The 15,045-nt window shown below is 41.0% G+C and overlaps 1 long non-coding RNA gene and 1 pseudogene across 2 annotated transcripts; one reads left to right on the forward strand and one right to left on the reverse strand.

Moving 5' to 3' along the window:
- Nucleotides 1-6,431: 6,431 nt before the first annotated feature.
- On the reverse strand, nucleotides 6,432-9,117 carry LOC134206275 (uncharacterized). Of its 2 annotated transcripts, XR_009978261.1 has the most exons (4): nucleotides 8,719-9,117; nucleotides 8,339-8,642; nucleotides 7,562-7,954; nucleotides 6,437-6,689 (listed from the first exon to the last, which is right to left on the reverse strand). It is a non-coding gene; the product is annotated as an uncharacterized LOC134206275 (long non-coding RNA). The 2 variants fall into 2 exon arrangements; XR_009978260.1 differs by having other exon boundaries at nucleotides 6,432-7,954.
- A 2,735-nt stretch (nucleotides 9,118-11,852) lies between these two features.
- On the forward strand, nucleotides 11,853-13,433 carry LOC134206281 (mitochondrial import receptor subunit TOM20 homolog; annotated as a pseudogene).
- Nucleotides 13,434-15,045: the final 1,612 nt, after the last annotated feature.

The raw sequence follows: 15,045 nt of genomic DNA on the forward strand, positions 1-15,045 counted from the left end.
AATAAGTGTGATTTACCTACAATTTTAGTAAGTGAAAGTTATTTTAAAATATGTTTTATGCAAGCAACCTTCGAAGCCACCACCTACTGTTCGAGAAGAGTCAAAAAATAATTTTTTCGTTGAAATATCCCAAACATCAAGTCGTACGTACTCCAACAGAATCTGGGATAATTCCCTTCTTACGTGTTCGTCCCCCTTCCCCCTATTGGTTCTTCATACCGAATTTTATCCAGCAGTGAATTGAAGGCATAATAAAAATTCTCAAGTGGAATTCCAGAATCAGAGCGCGTAATATTCTATCCAGAATTTGCTGTTTTTATGAAACCTCAAGGAATAATTATAAGAATAAAACATACATATGCTATACAAACGTAAGTATTAATTATTACACAACGAAAGAAATTGCAAAAAGAATCCAAAGCAAAAATTAAACGCAAGGTGTACTGTTGTACAAATTCTCTTAATATGGTTTGATATTAACTTCCCTACTCCTTAGCCGTGCGGTAAGACTCGCGGCTACTAAGCAAGACCATGCTGAGGGAGGCAGGGTTCGATTCCCGGTTCCGGTCTAGGCAATTTTTGGATTGGAAATTGTTTCGACTTCCCTGGGTATAAAAGTATCATCGTGTTAGCCTCATGATATACGAATGCTAAAATGGTAACCTGGCTTAGAAACCTCGCAGTTAATATCTGTGGAAGTGCTTAATGAACACTAAGCTGCGAGGCGGCTCTATCCCAGTGTGGGGATGTAATGCCAATAAGAAGAAGAAGAAGATTAACTTCAAAATAAGGCTTATTGTTTGAACCCACGAGAGTGGATTATATACCAACCTTCTGTCGTAGTGTATGTGAAAAATTTTGTTCGAGAAAATGAACGATTTTTTATTGTAACATAACTTAACCGCCCTTTCCATATATTGTAAAATGGTCAAATAACATTTACCTTATTATATTACCAGAGCTATGCGGGTGCTCTCTTTCCCCAAGAGCAACCAGAAAGGAGAAGAAGAAGCCGATTAGAATTTGAAATTGACGCTTCCAAAGAGCAGGTGGACACCGATGTGAAAGTACTGCTTGACCGTTTGCAACAAGTTTTCCAGTCCTGATTTCTTAGACACGCATCTGCCAAAACGAAGTATGGTGGTTGATCAGAAGAAGCAGACGTCGTGCGGTGGAGATTGAGTTCAATTGCCGTCAGAAGAAAACGTTTCGTAAAGCTGTAACATCAAGGGGCAGAGTTAGAAGATTGGGGAGCGCTCGATTACCAACTTATGCCTGATATGATCAACTCCGCGGTACTAACCGTACCAGGTGCATATTTTTTAGTGGGTCAATTGATTTTATTTCAAATTAGTAAACTAATTTTTGAATTATTTTGCAGAAACAACATTCGATGGGAATACACTCAACCCTCTTTTTACGGCAGTTTTTTATACGTCACTTCGTTTTACGGCCTCCTTTTTACGGCACGTGACGTAAAAAGAATTTGAAACATTATTTACATCCAAAAGTAGGCCTATAAGAAGGCACTCTTAGAAACCCACACCCACCCAAAGTAGAAGCTTTGTATATTCATCATTTACCTTCAATAATTGTTACGTTCCAGGACATCCAAGAATTTCCTGGAGTCTACACGCGTAACCAAGGACCTAAGGTCTACAAGCGTAGCGAAAGAGCTGTTATCTCTTGTAAAAAATGGTTTATGCCCTATTTGATATATTAAACCAAATTCCGTTCCACGTCATACAAGAATTCCCTGGAAAATAGGTCGCGTAACCGAAAGGCTGTTATCCCTTTTTTTAAATGGTTCATGCTCTATATGATCTATTAAACCAAACTCAATATGTCTTAAGCAGCCGTTCCTTTGCTGGTCATCCAAGAATTCCCTAGACTCCTCAGCCGCGGATTCATCCCAAATATGTCCTCCGAGTATTTGTCTTTCATGTGCGTCTCAAATGTAGGCATATGAGTTGTTCTAAGATCTCCAAATCGTCCTGGAGTTTGAATCAAATGTTCTGCCGAAACAACCGAGGCTTCCATGATGTCCTCAGCTGCGGTATCAACCCATTTATGTCCTTCGAGTATTTGTCGTTCACTCGTGTCTCAAATGTAGGCATATGAGTTGTTCTAAGATCTCCAAATCATCCTGGAGTTTGAATCAAATGATCTGCCGAATCAACCAAGTCTTCCATGATGTTTCCAGCCACGGTAACCACCCATTTATGTCCTCCAAGTATTTGTCTTTCGCTCGCGTCTCAAATCCAGGCATATGAGTTGTTCTAAGATCTCCAAATCGTCCTGGAGTTTGAATCAAATGTTCTGCCGAATCAACCAAAGCTTTCATGATGTCCCCAGCCACGGTATCAACCCAATTATGCCCTCCGAGTATTTGTCGTTCACTCGCGTCTCAAATGTAGGCATATGAGTTGTTCTAAGATCTCCAAATCATCCTGGAGTTTGAATCAAATGATCTGCCGAATCAACCAAAGCTTCCATGATGTCCCCAGCCGCAGAAAAAACTCAATTTTGTTCTCCAAGTATTTGTCGTTCACTCGCGTCTCAAATGTAGGCATATGAGTTGTTCTAAAATCTCCAAATCGTCCTTAGGTTTGAATCAAATGGCCTGCCGAATCAACCGAGGCTTTCATGATGTGCCCCAGCCAATTATGTCCTCCGAGTATTTGTCGTTCACTTGGGTCTCAAATCCAGATATATGAGATGTAGTAAGATTTCCAAATCGTCCTGGAGTTTGAATCAAATGGTCTGCCGAATCAACGAAGTCTTCCAAGATGTTTCCAGCGACGGTAACTACCCAATTATGTCCTTCAAATATTTTTCATTCACTTGCGTCTCAAATCCAGACATATGAGATGTAGTAAGATCTCTAAATCATCCTGGAGTTTGAATCAAATGATCTGCCGAATCAACCAATGCTTCCATGATGCCCCCAGCCGCTGCAACAACCCAATTATGTTCTCCGAGTATTTGTCGTTCAATCGCATCTCAAATGTAGGCATATGAGTTGTTTTAAGATCTCCAAATTATCCTGGTGTTCGAATCAAATGTTCTGTCGAATCAACCAAGGCTTTTATGATGTCCCCAGCCGCGGTATCAACCCGATTATGTCCTCCGAGTATTTATCGTTCACTTGGGTCTCAAATCCAGATATATGAGATGTAGTAAGATCTCCAAATCGTCCTGGAGTTTGAATCAAATGGCCTGCCGAATCAACCAAGTCTTTCAAGATGTTTCCAGCGACGGTAACTACCCATTTATGTCCTCCAAATATTTTTCATTCACTTGCGTCTCAAATCCAGACATATGAGATGTAGTAAGATCTCCAAATAATCCTGGAGTTTGAATAAAATGATCTGCCGAATCAACCAAGGCTTCCATGATGTCCCCAGCCGCTGCAACAACCCGTTCACCCGCGTCTCAAATGTAGGCATGTGATTTGTTTTAAGATCTCCAAATTATCCTGGTGTTCATATCAAATGTTCTGCCTAATCAACCAAGGCTTTCATGATGTTCCTAGCCGCGGTATCAACCCAATTATGTTCTTCGAGTATTTGTTTTTCACTTGCGTCTCAAATGTAGCCATATGAGTTGTTCTAAGATCTCCAAATCGTCCTGGAGTTTGATTCAAATGTTCTGCCGAATCAGCCGAGGCTTCCATGATGTCCCCAGCCGCCGTATCAGCCCAATTATGTCCTCCGAGTATTTTTCTTCCACCTGCGTCTCAAATCCAGGCATATGAGATGTTGTAAGATCTCCAAATTGTTCTGAAGTTTGAATCAAATGGTCTACCGAATCAACCAAGTCTTCCATGATGTTTCCAGCCACGGTAACCACCCGTTTATGACCTCCAAGTATTTGTCTTTCGCTCGCGTCTTAAATCCAGGCATATGAGCTGTTCTAAGATCCCCAAATTGTTCTGGAATGAATCTTACAACACCTCATATGTCTTGTTTCGAGACGCAAGAGAAAGAAAAATATTAAGAGGACATATTTGAGGTGATACGGCGCCTGGAGACATCATGAAATCTTTAGTTGATTCGATAGATCATTGATTTAAACTCCAGGACAATTTTGAGATCTTAGAACATCTCGTATACCTGTATTCGAGACGTTAGTAAAAGACCAATGCTCAGAATAATCCTGTAAACCTAAAGACCTGTACTACATGACTTTCTTAAATTACCTGGAATGGAACGATAGTAGAAGAGGAATCCAATTTAGTCCTATGGATCAAAACGGGTATGAGCAAGTTTTTTTTAAAGAGAAAACAGCCTTTTGATAACGCGTGTTGACCATAAAGCTTATATTTCAGGGATGGATGATATTCATGGATGATCTACAATGAAACAATAGTTGAAGCCGTATTCACTTTGGTTTTATTGATCAAAAAGGGCATGGCCCATATGAATTGACCGAATTTAGTCACAATCAAATAGCTACTACCATCCTTACAAACATTTTAGTTTTATGCTGATTTTTCCGAAGTCATGTAGAGCAAATAATGGTTTTCATGACCGTTATAGAACTAAAAGTGTTCCATGGGATGTTTGTCTGACTTGTGCTGCTTGGGTTGCTACCAAGGCTGAGGACATCATAAGGGCCTTGGTTGATTCGGCAGACCATTTGATTCAAGCTCCAGGACAATTTGGGGATCATAAAACAATTCATATCTCTGGATTTGAGACGCAAGTGAAAGAAAAATACTTGGAGGACATAATTGGGTTGATACCGCGGCTGGAGACATCATGGAAGCCTTGGTTGATCCGGTAGACCGTTTGATTCAAAATCCAGGACACTTTGGAGATCTTAGAAAACTTCATATGCCTCCATTTGAGACGCAAGTGAAAGACAAACACTCGGAGCACATAAGTGGGTTATCACCACGGCTAGGGACATCATGGAAGCCATTGTTGATTCGGTAGACCATTTGATTCAAACTCCAGAACAATTTTGAGATCTTACAACATCTCACATGTCTGGATTTGAGACGCAAGTGGAAGAAAAATATTCGGAGGACATAATTTGGTTGATACCGCAGCTGGGGACATAATAAAAGCCTTGGTTGATCCGGCAGACCATTTGATTCAAACTTCAGGATGATTTGAAGATATCAGAACAACTCATATGCCTACATTTGAGACGCGAGTGAAAGACATTTTGATATCGCAGCTGAGGACATCGTGCAAGCCTCAGTAGATTCGGTAGGCCTGGACTTGAGACGTTAGTAAAAGACTAATACTCAGAAGACAAAATTGGGTTGACACCGTGGCTCTGGACATCGGAAAAGCCTTGTTTGATTCGGCAGAACATTTGATTCAACCTCCAGAACAATTTGGAGATCTTAAAACATATCATATGTCTGGATTTGAGACGTAAGTGAAAGACAAAAAATCCGGAGGACATAATTAAGTTGATACCGTGGCTGGGGGCACCATGGAAGCCTTGGTTGATTCATTACACCATTTGATTCAAACTCGAGGACAATTTGGTGATCTTACTACACTTCATATGTCTTGTTTTGAAACGCAAGTAAAAGACAAATACTCAAAGAACATAATTGAGTTGAAACCACGGCTTAGGACATCATGAAGGCTTTGGTTGATTCGATAGACCATTTGATTCAAATTCCAAGACAATTTGTGTTCATTAATTTGAGACGTTTACAAAATACCAATACTCAGAAGACAAAATTGGGTTGACACCGAGGCTGAGGACATCGTGAAGCCTTGGTTGATTCTGTAGACCATTTGATTCAAACTCCAGGACAATTTGCAGATCTTAAAACATCTCATATACATGGACTTGAGACGCAAGTGAGTCTCATATATCTGTATTTGAGACGTTAGTAAAAGACCAATACTCAGAAGACAAAATTGGGTTGACACCGTGGCTCTGGACATCGTAGAAGCCTTGGTTGATTCATTAGACCATTTGATTCAAACTTCAGGACAATTTGGAGATCTTACAACACCTCATGTGTCTTGTTTTGATACGCAAGTGAAAGACAAATCCTCGGAGGACATAATTGAGTTGATATCACGGCTGGGGACATCATGAAGGCTTTGGTTGATTCGGTAGACCATTTGATTCAAACTCCAGGACAATTTGGAGATCTTATAACATCTCCTGGATTTGGAGAGATCTTACAATACCTCATGTAAGACGCAAGTGAATGTGTTTGAAAGTATCCTCACGATCAATAAATTAAGGGAAATACAAGAAATTTAACAAAATTTCTTTTTACGTCACATTCGGTTTACGTCCCCCCAATAAGTGACGTAAAAAGAGGGTTGAGTGTAATACGATGTAATTCTGTAATCCCAAACACATGCCATGCGACAGATCTTACCGCAACCGGCTAAACTCTCAGGCGACCATCATTTACAGGGAACTACGTATGTATAAAATCTTTCGTTTTAAAATATATTTAGGAAGCAATCTGAATTAGTTTTTAAAATTGAATAGACTTTAGTAACGGCATCTTTAGTAATGTTAGGGCATCTTTAGTTGAGTTATAAAATGTATGGGAGTATGTATAGGAAATGAAATTTGAAACAGTTAAAATGCTATCTACAACAGGCGTTGTATTTTCACCCCACCATAGATGGTACGCAGCATTTTCCTTTCGAAAACTCCCAGTGCGCGTTGGTCCTCCTCCATATATTAACAAACTGAAAACAGAAAAACTTATCAAATATTTTGGTTTGATATTATACTGAAAAAAATGGCAAACCTATTTCCTCAATAGAAGGAATTTAAATTGTTGTTGTGAGTTGTGAAAAAAGTATTAACGAAAATACAGAAACAAAATTTATTAAATGAGTTTATATGCCAGTAATTTGCATCCCGATAAGGCCACCTCGTGCAGAGATCTATTTTGCCACCCTGCGGTTGCCATCATTGCTATCGGGTCTTATCGTCATTAATCATTATCATTTAATTTCACCACTTGATTGTACGTTTGACAGATACGTTTTTCGACCTCAACAGTACGGCCGTCTTCAGTGTCTCGTATTTCGGATTCGGACGGGAATACTTTCGGGATTCCGACGGGAATTCTTTCGGGATTCCGATGGGAATTCTGTCGGGATTCCGACGGCAAACCCTTCGAGATTCCAACAGCAAACCCTTCGGGATTCCGACGGCGAAACCTTCGGGATTCCGGAATTCTTTTGAGAACACTTTCGGTCCAACGGGACCACGTAAACCAAATGTTCACATTTTCAAAAGGCCTTCCCCTTATACTTTCGTAGGTAATTCCGAAGAAATTTCGTATAATTTCTCGATTAATAATCAATCATCCGATAAAATCCAAAAATATTCTTCCTTCTACTTTTTTAAAGATTTCCGGTAAAATTCCTAGTGAATTTCAGTGAAAATTTGGAATACCTTCCCGAGATAATTTTAGTTTTTTGCAGACATTAAGAAATATTTTCCGTGGAATTGAAAATAAAAATCACCCCAAAAAACGAATGGTTTTTTTTAAATTTTATGCGTTTTATGCAAAGCTCCCACCAAATAACATTTTTACACTGCAGCGTACTTTCACTTATCCTGGATGCAGCATAATCTCTCCCATTTTTAGCGAAAATCAGTCCCTCATAACATCAACTGCAAAATCGTCGACGAGGCCAGGTTAGCCAACTCCAGCACCACCTTCACAGCATCGTCTCCACTATCTTCACCAGCAATTCCTGTTTCACATTGGCGAATACGAGGTAGCACAGGAAGTCATTGCAGAAGTTAGAAGCGTATAATCACCTCCGAGGTGTAAATGGAGCAGATCGCATACATGCTCGATGAGACGGTGCTAGGTGATAGTCGATTGCTTATCAGATATTCAAATCTGGAAATGCGACCAAACATGCTTCCAAACTTAGAACTCTGTGCTCCATTATTATGTATGTTTCTCCTCCAATTCATGAGTAAAATTGAGCTGAAAACATAATAATAAAAAACAATAATTTCACTGTTAAGAAAATTATTTTGAGCTTTTTAGTGGAATGTCTTCACTTGTCATAAGACGAGTTTGAACCTTCCCATTTAATTCCACCACTTGATTGTACCTTGACGGATACGGATACGCATTTCGACCTCAACTGTAAGGTCGTCTTCAGTGTCTCGTACACAAGTAGAGTCAAGTACGAGACACTGAAGACGACCTTACTGTTGGGGTCGAAACACGTATCTGTCAAGGTACCGTCAAGTGGTGGAATTCAATGGGAAGGTACAAACTCGTCTTATGACAAGTGAATAATTTCACTGTTTCTCAAATGATTGGCACTAAATCACATTTTTGAAATGCTACGAAACTACTCACCTCCAGGACAGTATCCAGCATCATTATAAATTAATTTACAGCTATACATAATTAGAAGCTTCATCACTGGCAACCGTAGAGAAGACAGTGCACTAAATTCGGAGTGCTTTTCTGGAGTAAACACTCCTGCAACAGTCCAAGAGGTATATGTTGGGCATGTGACCCGCTTTCACAGCAGGAGTGATGTTTCTGAATAGTTGACAGAAAAGTGGGCGTTGAAGGAACTCTGCATTTCAAGGGAACCGTTCGGTGGCCTACATGGCGTTGAGGAATGTTTGCTGTACGAGCATTTTTACCACGAATTCTGGTGGACAAAGGTATCAGAAAAGCACAGTTCTGAACGAGATTTAAGGCGGCGAGAATATGTGTTATTCACTTACCACTTTTCGGTTACAGTTGTTGTAAAAATACGGCTTTGCAGAACATGTTTTGTGAGAACTAGGTATTTATAAATAACAAATTAAAGAAAAACGAGATTGAAATAAATAGACCAGTGCATGATGACGTAGGTTGACAGTTCACAGAGCTTTTTCACCGGGACTTAGCCTCTGGCGAAGCTTCCGATAAAATTGTTTCGTCATTTTATTCGCATGTAGATGTCCTTTGCGATTGATTTCATGCTGAATGCAGAGAATATCATTGAAATATTCGGATTGCAGCAATTTTAAACTAAAAATATGAATTTTAATTTTTTACTCATCGATTTTTCTTCTAACACCTTGTAAACAAGCTCTGTGAACTGTCAAATAAGTGAGGTTAGATCAAGATCTTGCATTGGTCTATTAGGCCGCGTATATGAACAGGGATGCCAGATACAATTTTCAAATGTCTGTGTTAATCTCAGTAAAATGTCTGTATTTGTCTGTATGGGGCTTCAGAGTTATACTGGAAATAGAAAATTAATCAAAACCATACATTTTTGACATCATTGAATAACAAGGCTTCAAATAATCTGAAATTCGAAATAAGTTTTCATTCCATGAAATAATCAATGTGTAATAGAACTAATTGTAATTCATTTAGTTTCTGTTAGCGATTATCCCGCTGAGATTCAGCGCACACTCTACACCTGTCGAGTCCCTCCGGATTCACAAAACGCCTATTTCAATTCTGCGTTTTCCGCCTAAGAGCTGCCTTCGCTCTCTCAATGAGTAATGGAAAATCATCAGGTCTCGATGTGGTTGGTTATTTCATCATGAAAAACTTTCCCAACTCCGCCAAAATCTGGTTCTGGGGTTGATCAACAAAGCATGGTCTGATCGAATTTTTCCGGATGAATGGCGGAAAACCCTTGTCCATCCACTAAAAAAAACATTTCCTCTCGAGATGTCACAATATACCGGCTTATTTCGCTGACAAGAGGTGTCTTCAAAGCCGTGGAAAGGTTTGTAAATCAGCGGCTGTAAATTAGAAGTCGATAATAGGTTCGGCTTTCGCTAACAAGCGTTCCACCCGTAATACGGCACAGGCACATACATCACATATCTGGAAGATGTACTGCACAACGCCTACAACGACAGCAAGCACGCGGATCTAGAACATTTCCAAGGCCTTCATCAGGACTTCTAACAGTGGCAATAATGGGGATTCTCCGACAATATCCTTGCTTTTGTCCGGAACTGAAGTCGGCATTGGGGTCACTGGGACCAGTTCCACTATCTCGGACCGCCTCCCATATATGTGCTGCATTTTTTCGGTTGAAGCAGCCGTATTCTACCCGACCAGGGAACCCATCCTCGTACTTTTAGACTCTGCCAGCGCCATCTCCACATTCCAGAGTGATAAGCCTAAGCACAACAGGATCCAAACCATCTTAGCGAATATGCTCTCGAACACAACCTTCCCTTGGATCCTGGGGCACTGCGGAGCAGGGTAGAAATATTTCACAGTCAATGCTGTGAAAAACATGGATCTCAGTATAATCTGCAGTCGCCTTCGTCGCCGCCGTGGTGAGTGCGACTGGGTGCAGCCGAAAAATCATTTCCAACACCGACCATTCAATTTCGCATTCAGCCACTCACAAGTCGCTCTCACATGCTGCTCAGTTCGCGCCTTACCGTATGACTGTGAGTGGCCCATTTAAACGCGTGGTGAATTTTTTCAATTTGCTGGGTGAATGTGTACATTTTGCTGTGGTAAATTTCATCTTCGCAGCGCAGTGGGTGATGTGAGTTCTGTTGTTTACTTTTCTGCCTCTCCGGGAAAGTGAGGTTGATTTCAAAGCAGGTAGAAAATAAAAACATGATATAAAAAAACATCACCTTCATCCAGTGCTGCCGAATATTTACAACCCTGCTGCGGAGTGCCTGGCCACAACAAGGCGGATCTCCTTGCCGAAGTCGGATATCAGGGCCAACATTTCACGACATCCCTCCCGTATGGTGAAAACCTGCATGAAGAAAATCTTTTGGGAAAAACTGGACAACTACATCCTTTTACCTCCGGAAAATTAAAGGGACCACATCGGCGTGGACATATAATCCCTATTTTAACAGCAGATCATCTCCCGGCTCCGAATCGGACACAGGTGGCCCTTGCATATTTTCGACAGGAGCCCTTTCTGTACTATCTGCAATGTCTGTGACGTTAGCAACTCTGAGGTGCATTTTGTCAGCGGATGGTTGTAAAATCAAGTTCTTCCATTCAAATGTCTAAGTTCACCTTCGAATTACTTATAAAATCTTTATGAGGTTTATACAATTATTCCAAAGAATATACATTTAAGCATATTCCAGGCTTACTTCAAGAATTCCGAACTAAAATTCCGGGGACCTCAGAAAAATTTATTCGATTTTCTTTGGTGTTGTTCTCTCAGGATTCCCTACGTCATGTTTTCAGAAGCAACATTAAGGTTAAATTTATACTGGAATCATCATCGGAGATTCTCAAGTTTTCGTGATTTTTTCTGCTTTGGTTTTTCTCCAAAGATAACAAATGTCTGTAAAAGTCTGTAACATCAATCAAAAGTCTGTATAATGTCTGTAATCTGCATGATGTCTGTATGCAAGACCAAAAGTCTGTATAAATACAGACATGTCTGTATATCTGGCATCCCTGTATATGAATAAAAACATAAACACTGTTGAGGTTAAGAATCTGTCAAAACTCACAGCAAAAAAAGTCTACACTTCCCGAAACACTTTCAAATAAGTTTACCAAAATATGAGTAAAATACACTAGCGCCTCTGGCGGTGCTGGTCTCGTGAGCTCATCTGGGTTGCACGAATTTTTAATCGGTTCTTCGGGACTCACACGTCCCGGTTATTAGTTCCTGGAACTAATAACCGGGACCAGACACTCGGGATTTTCCCGTGTTGCGTTCAAGTTTCAATCGGTGTGTAGGAGTCCTAGGTATACAACTGAAAAGACACTAACCAGATGCTGTCAGTCATCATTTCCGCAAGATTATTTTTCCGTGCACGCATAACTGACAGCATCGATGTTTTGTTTTTGTTTTTTTGTCTGCTCTGATCATAAATAAATAGTTCTGTTAAAATTATAAAGTGAGATGAACTTGATGGTTCTTAGTTCCTGCTAGTGCCACCGTGAAGCTAATCGTTGAGATGGAGATTAGTAAAACTACCATCGGGATTGCAGCTGGCGTGACCGGAACACTGTTCCTGGGCTACTGCATCTACTTCGATCACAAGCGCCGCAAAGATCCGGACTTCAAAAAGAAGCTGCGAGTGAGGAGGTTAGAAGTTCATTTCGTGGAGAAAAGCAGGAAAATTTCTTCGCTTTTCGACCTCTCTCTCGTTCGGAATTAACGTGCTAGTGCCACCGTGAAGCTCGGGTCCGGAATCGTTGAGATGGAGATTAGTAAAACTACCATCGGGATTGCAGCCGGCGTGGCCGGAACGCTGTTCCTGGGCTACTGCATCTACTTCGATCACAAGCGCCGCAAAGATCCGGACTTCAAAAAGAAGCTGCGAGAGAGGAGGTTAGAAGTTCATTTCGTGGAGAAAAGCAGGAAAAATTTTCGCTTTTCGACCTCTCTCTCGTTCGGAATTAACGTGCTAGTGCCACCGTGAAGCTCGGGTCCGGAATCGTTGGGCTGGAGATTAGTAAAACTACCATCGGGATTGTGGCCGGAACGCTGTTCCTGGGCTACTGCATCTATTTCGATCACAAGCGCCGCAAAGATCCGGACTTCAAAAAGAAGCTGCGAGAGAGGAGGAAAGCGAAGAAGGCTGCTTCGGCTGCTGGAGGGCCACGGACGACGATGCCCAACATGGCAGACCATGAAGAAGTGCAGTTTCCTCCAGGAAATTCAGATGGGCGAAGCCCTCATCTCTTCAGTGACATCGAGAACGGTGTCGAGCATCTGGCCAACGCAGTGATCGTCTGCGGCCAACCGGCACAGCTTCTCCAAGTCCTCCAACAGACCTCCAACAGGGCCAGCCCAAGTGTTCACACTACTGATATGCGGCAGTACGGCGGCGGACAGGGCGGAGGCGCGACAGCGAGAGGGCCAGATTGCAAGAAATGAACGACGATCTGGAATAGCTTGGAGTGTTATAGAATTCATAGTAGTAGCAACAGACGGAGATTGGAGATACCAAATACAAACAGAAATCCTAGAGTACAGCTTCGTCTGCGGCTATCGCCCACGCAGTTTGATGTATCGAATCACACAATAATTATAGAAAGAACATACATAGGGTAAATCACTACTTGGGCCTATGGACCCGGTTCCCGGCTCACTGCACAGAAAACTAATGATTTAAACTGTTTGGAAGTCGTAGGTTTATGGTTGATAATTTTTAAAAAGTCTCCCATTTATTTTTCACAATACTCAATATTTTTCTATCACTTGTTTTACTCCTAATAGATTCAATTGTAGAAAATAAAAATGTAGAATTCAAAATTTCACTCTCCGATGCCACACCACTGAGCCGAAGTGATTCTTTCCACTTTTACAAAACGGTATTATCGAATAAACACCTACCTGAAAATCGTCACAGTGCTCGATACAACCATTGCATGAAGCTGTTAATCACCACACCATAATTCTAAACACCCGCACTTCAATTATTCTTATTTATTCGTTTCACTAGAACTTATTTAAACATACTAGAATACATTTTAAAATGTATTCACAAACCGAACAAAAAATTCACCTCGGCCCAAGAACTTCTAGCCGCACCGTGCTGCCAAAGGCCAGGATTATAAAATTATCCTTCATCGTTAATAGGAAAATTGTCTAATATGTTGACGTTATCATGTTATTTATAGTTCTCTCGATTTTAAAAGGTGAAATAAATATTGTTTTAAAGTATTTGGAAGAAATTTGGATGAGTTTATATATCTTCTCAACCAAATAAAATGATTATGAATAATACCATCTGGCATCTTGTTGTCGTGGAACGTGCATATTTTTGTTTACATCGCATTTTCTACCGTCGAGAGAGAATGAGAGTAAAATGTTGAGAGATTTAGTGAAATTTTGCTTAGGCCGGGAACTGGTTTTTTGTATGCCGGATTGGGAATCGCTATGACTGAAATGAGTGCTGCACCTCGTTCATTTAAATCAAATAAAAGCTTCTTTGAACGATATTTAGCACGAATAGCTATTTTTTAAGCAGAAGTGAACCCCAATGCAGTATTATACAGCCTACAAATTTCAGAAAAAGTTGTTTCCTGTCATAAATATCAATTAAATAATGCAGTCGTACGCATGTTAGGCCGGGAATGGGGTAAGAAACCCTATGTTACAAGAAGCTTCTCGAAAGAAAAACACTGTTCAGCTGTCCGTGATTTATTTTCTGCACCGCGTTTAAGTTTTGGCATGACAAGCGGAATCACTATTCCGTAATCCACATTGTTCGAATGTTAACCCATACACGATTGTCGTGATCGCTGATTCTCTATGGGTTCAATTGTCCTTCTGTGTTGATTTCGGGTTTGCGACGGCAAATACCGCAAAATTGATAGCTAGTTAAACGTGAAACCTTCATTTTCATTTATTCAGACTAAGGCCGAAGTGGCCTGTGCGGTATATAAGAGTCTTCTCCATTCGGCTCGGTCCATGGCTACACGTCGCCAACCACGCAGTCTACGGAGGGTCCGCAAGTCATCTTCCACCTGATCGATCCACCTTGTCCGCTGCGCACCTCGCCTTCTTGTGCCCATCGGATCGTTGCCATTTTCACCGGGTTACTGTCCGACATTCTGCCCAAGCAACCAGAAGTTCAGATTTTACTTAAATTTACTCTTAACCGAACTAATTGGTTCACTATGGTTCACAACAAGTTCCAAGCATCCTTAACGGAACTTTAAAGTTCACTTAAAGTTCCGTTACATACAAAAAATTACTTAAAATGAGAGCTGATTAAGCCAAAATAGCCCTTCTTATCCGAACTTCTGGTTGCTTGGGTGGCTACGTGCCCGGCCCACCGCAGTCGTCCGATTTTCGCGGTTTGAACGATGGATGGTTCTCCCAACAGCTGATGCAACTCGTGGTTCATTCGCCTCCTCCACGTACCGTCCGCCATCTGCACCGTACCATAGATGGTACGCAGCACTTTCTTTTCGAAAACTCCAATTGCGCGTTGGTCCTCCACGTGAAACATCTTGTGATGGCGGGGAGGAGTCGGAATTTCGATTGACGTCTACTTTTGATAGTTAACTGCTTTTAAACTGGGCTGCAGCAGTTAAGAAGCGCTCAGTTAGCGAATTGTTTCTGTACGTAGTAGAAGTCATTAAGC

The sequence above is a fragment of the Armigeres subalbatus genome, chromosome 1 (genome assembly GCF_024139115.2).
Source record: "Armigeres subalbatus isolate Guangzhou_Male chromosome 1, GZ_Asu_2, whole genome shotgun sequence".
NCBI classification, from domain to species: Eukaryota; Metazoa; Arthropoda; class Insecta; order Diptera; family Culicidae; genus Armigeres; species Armigeres subalbatus.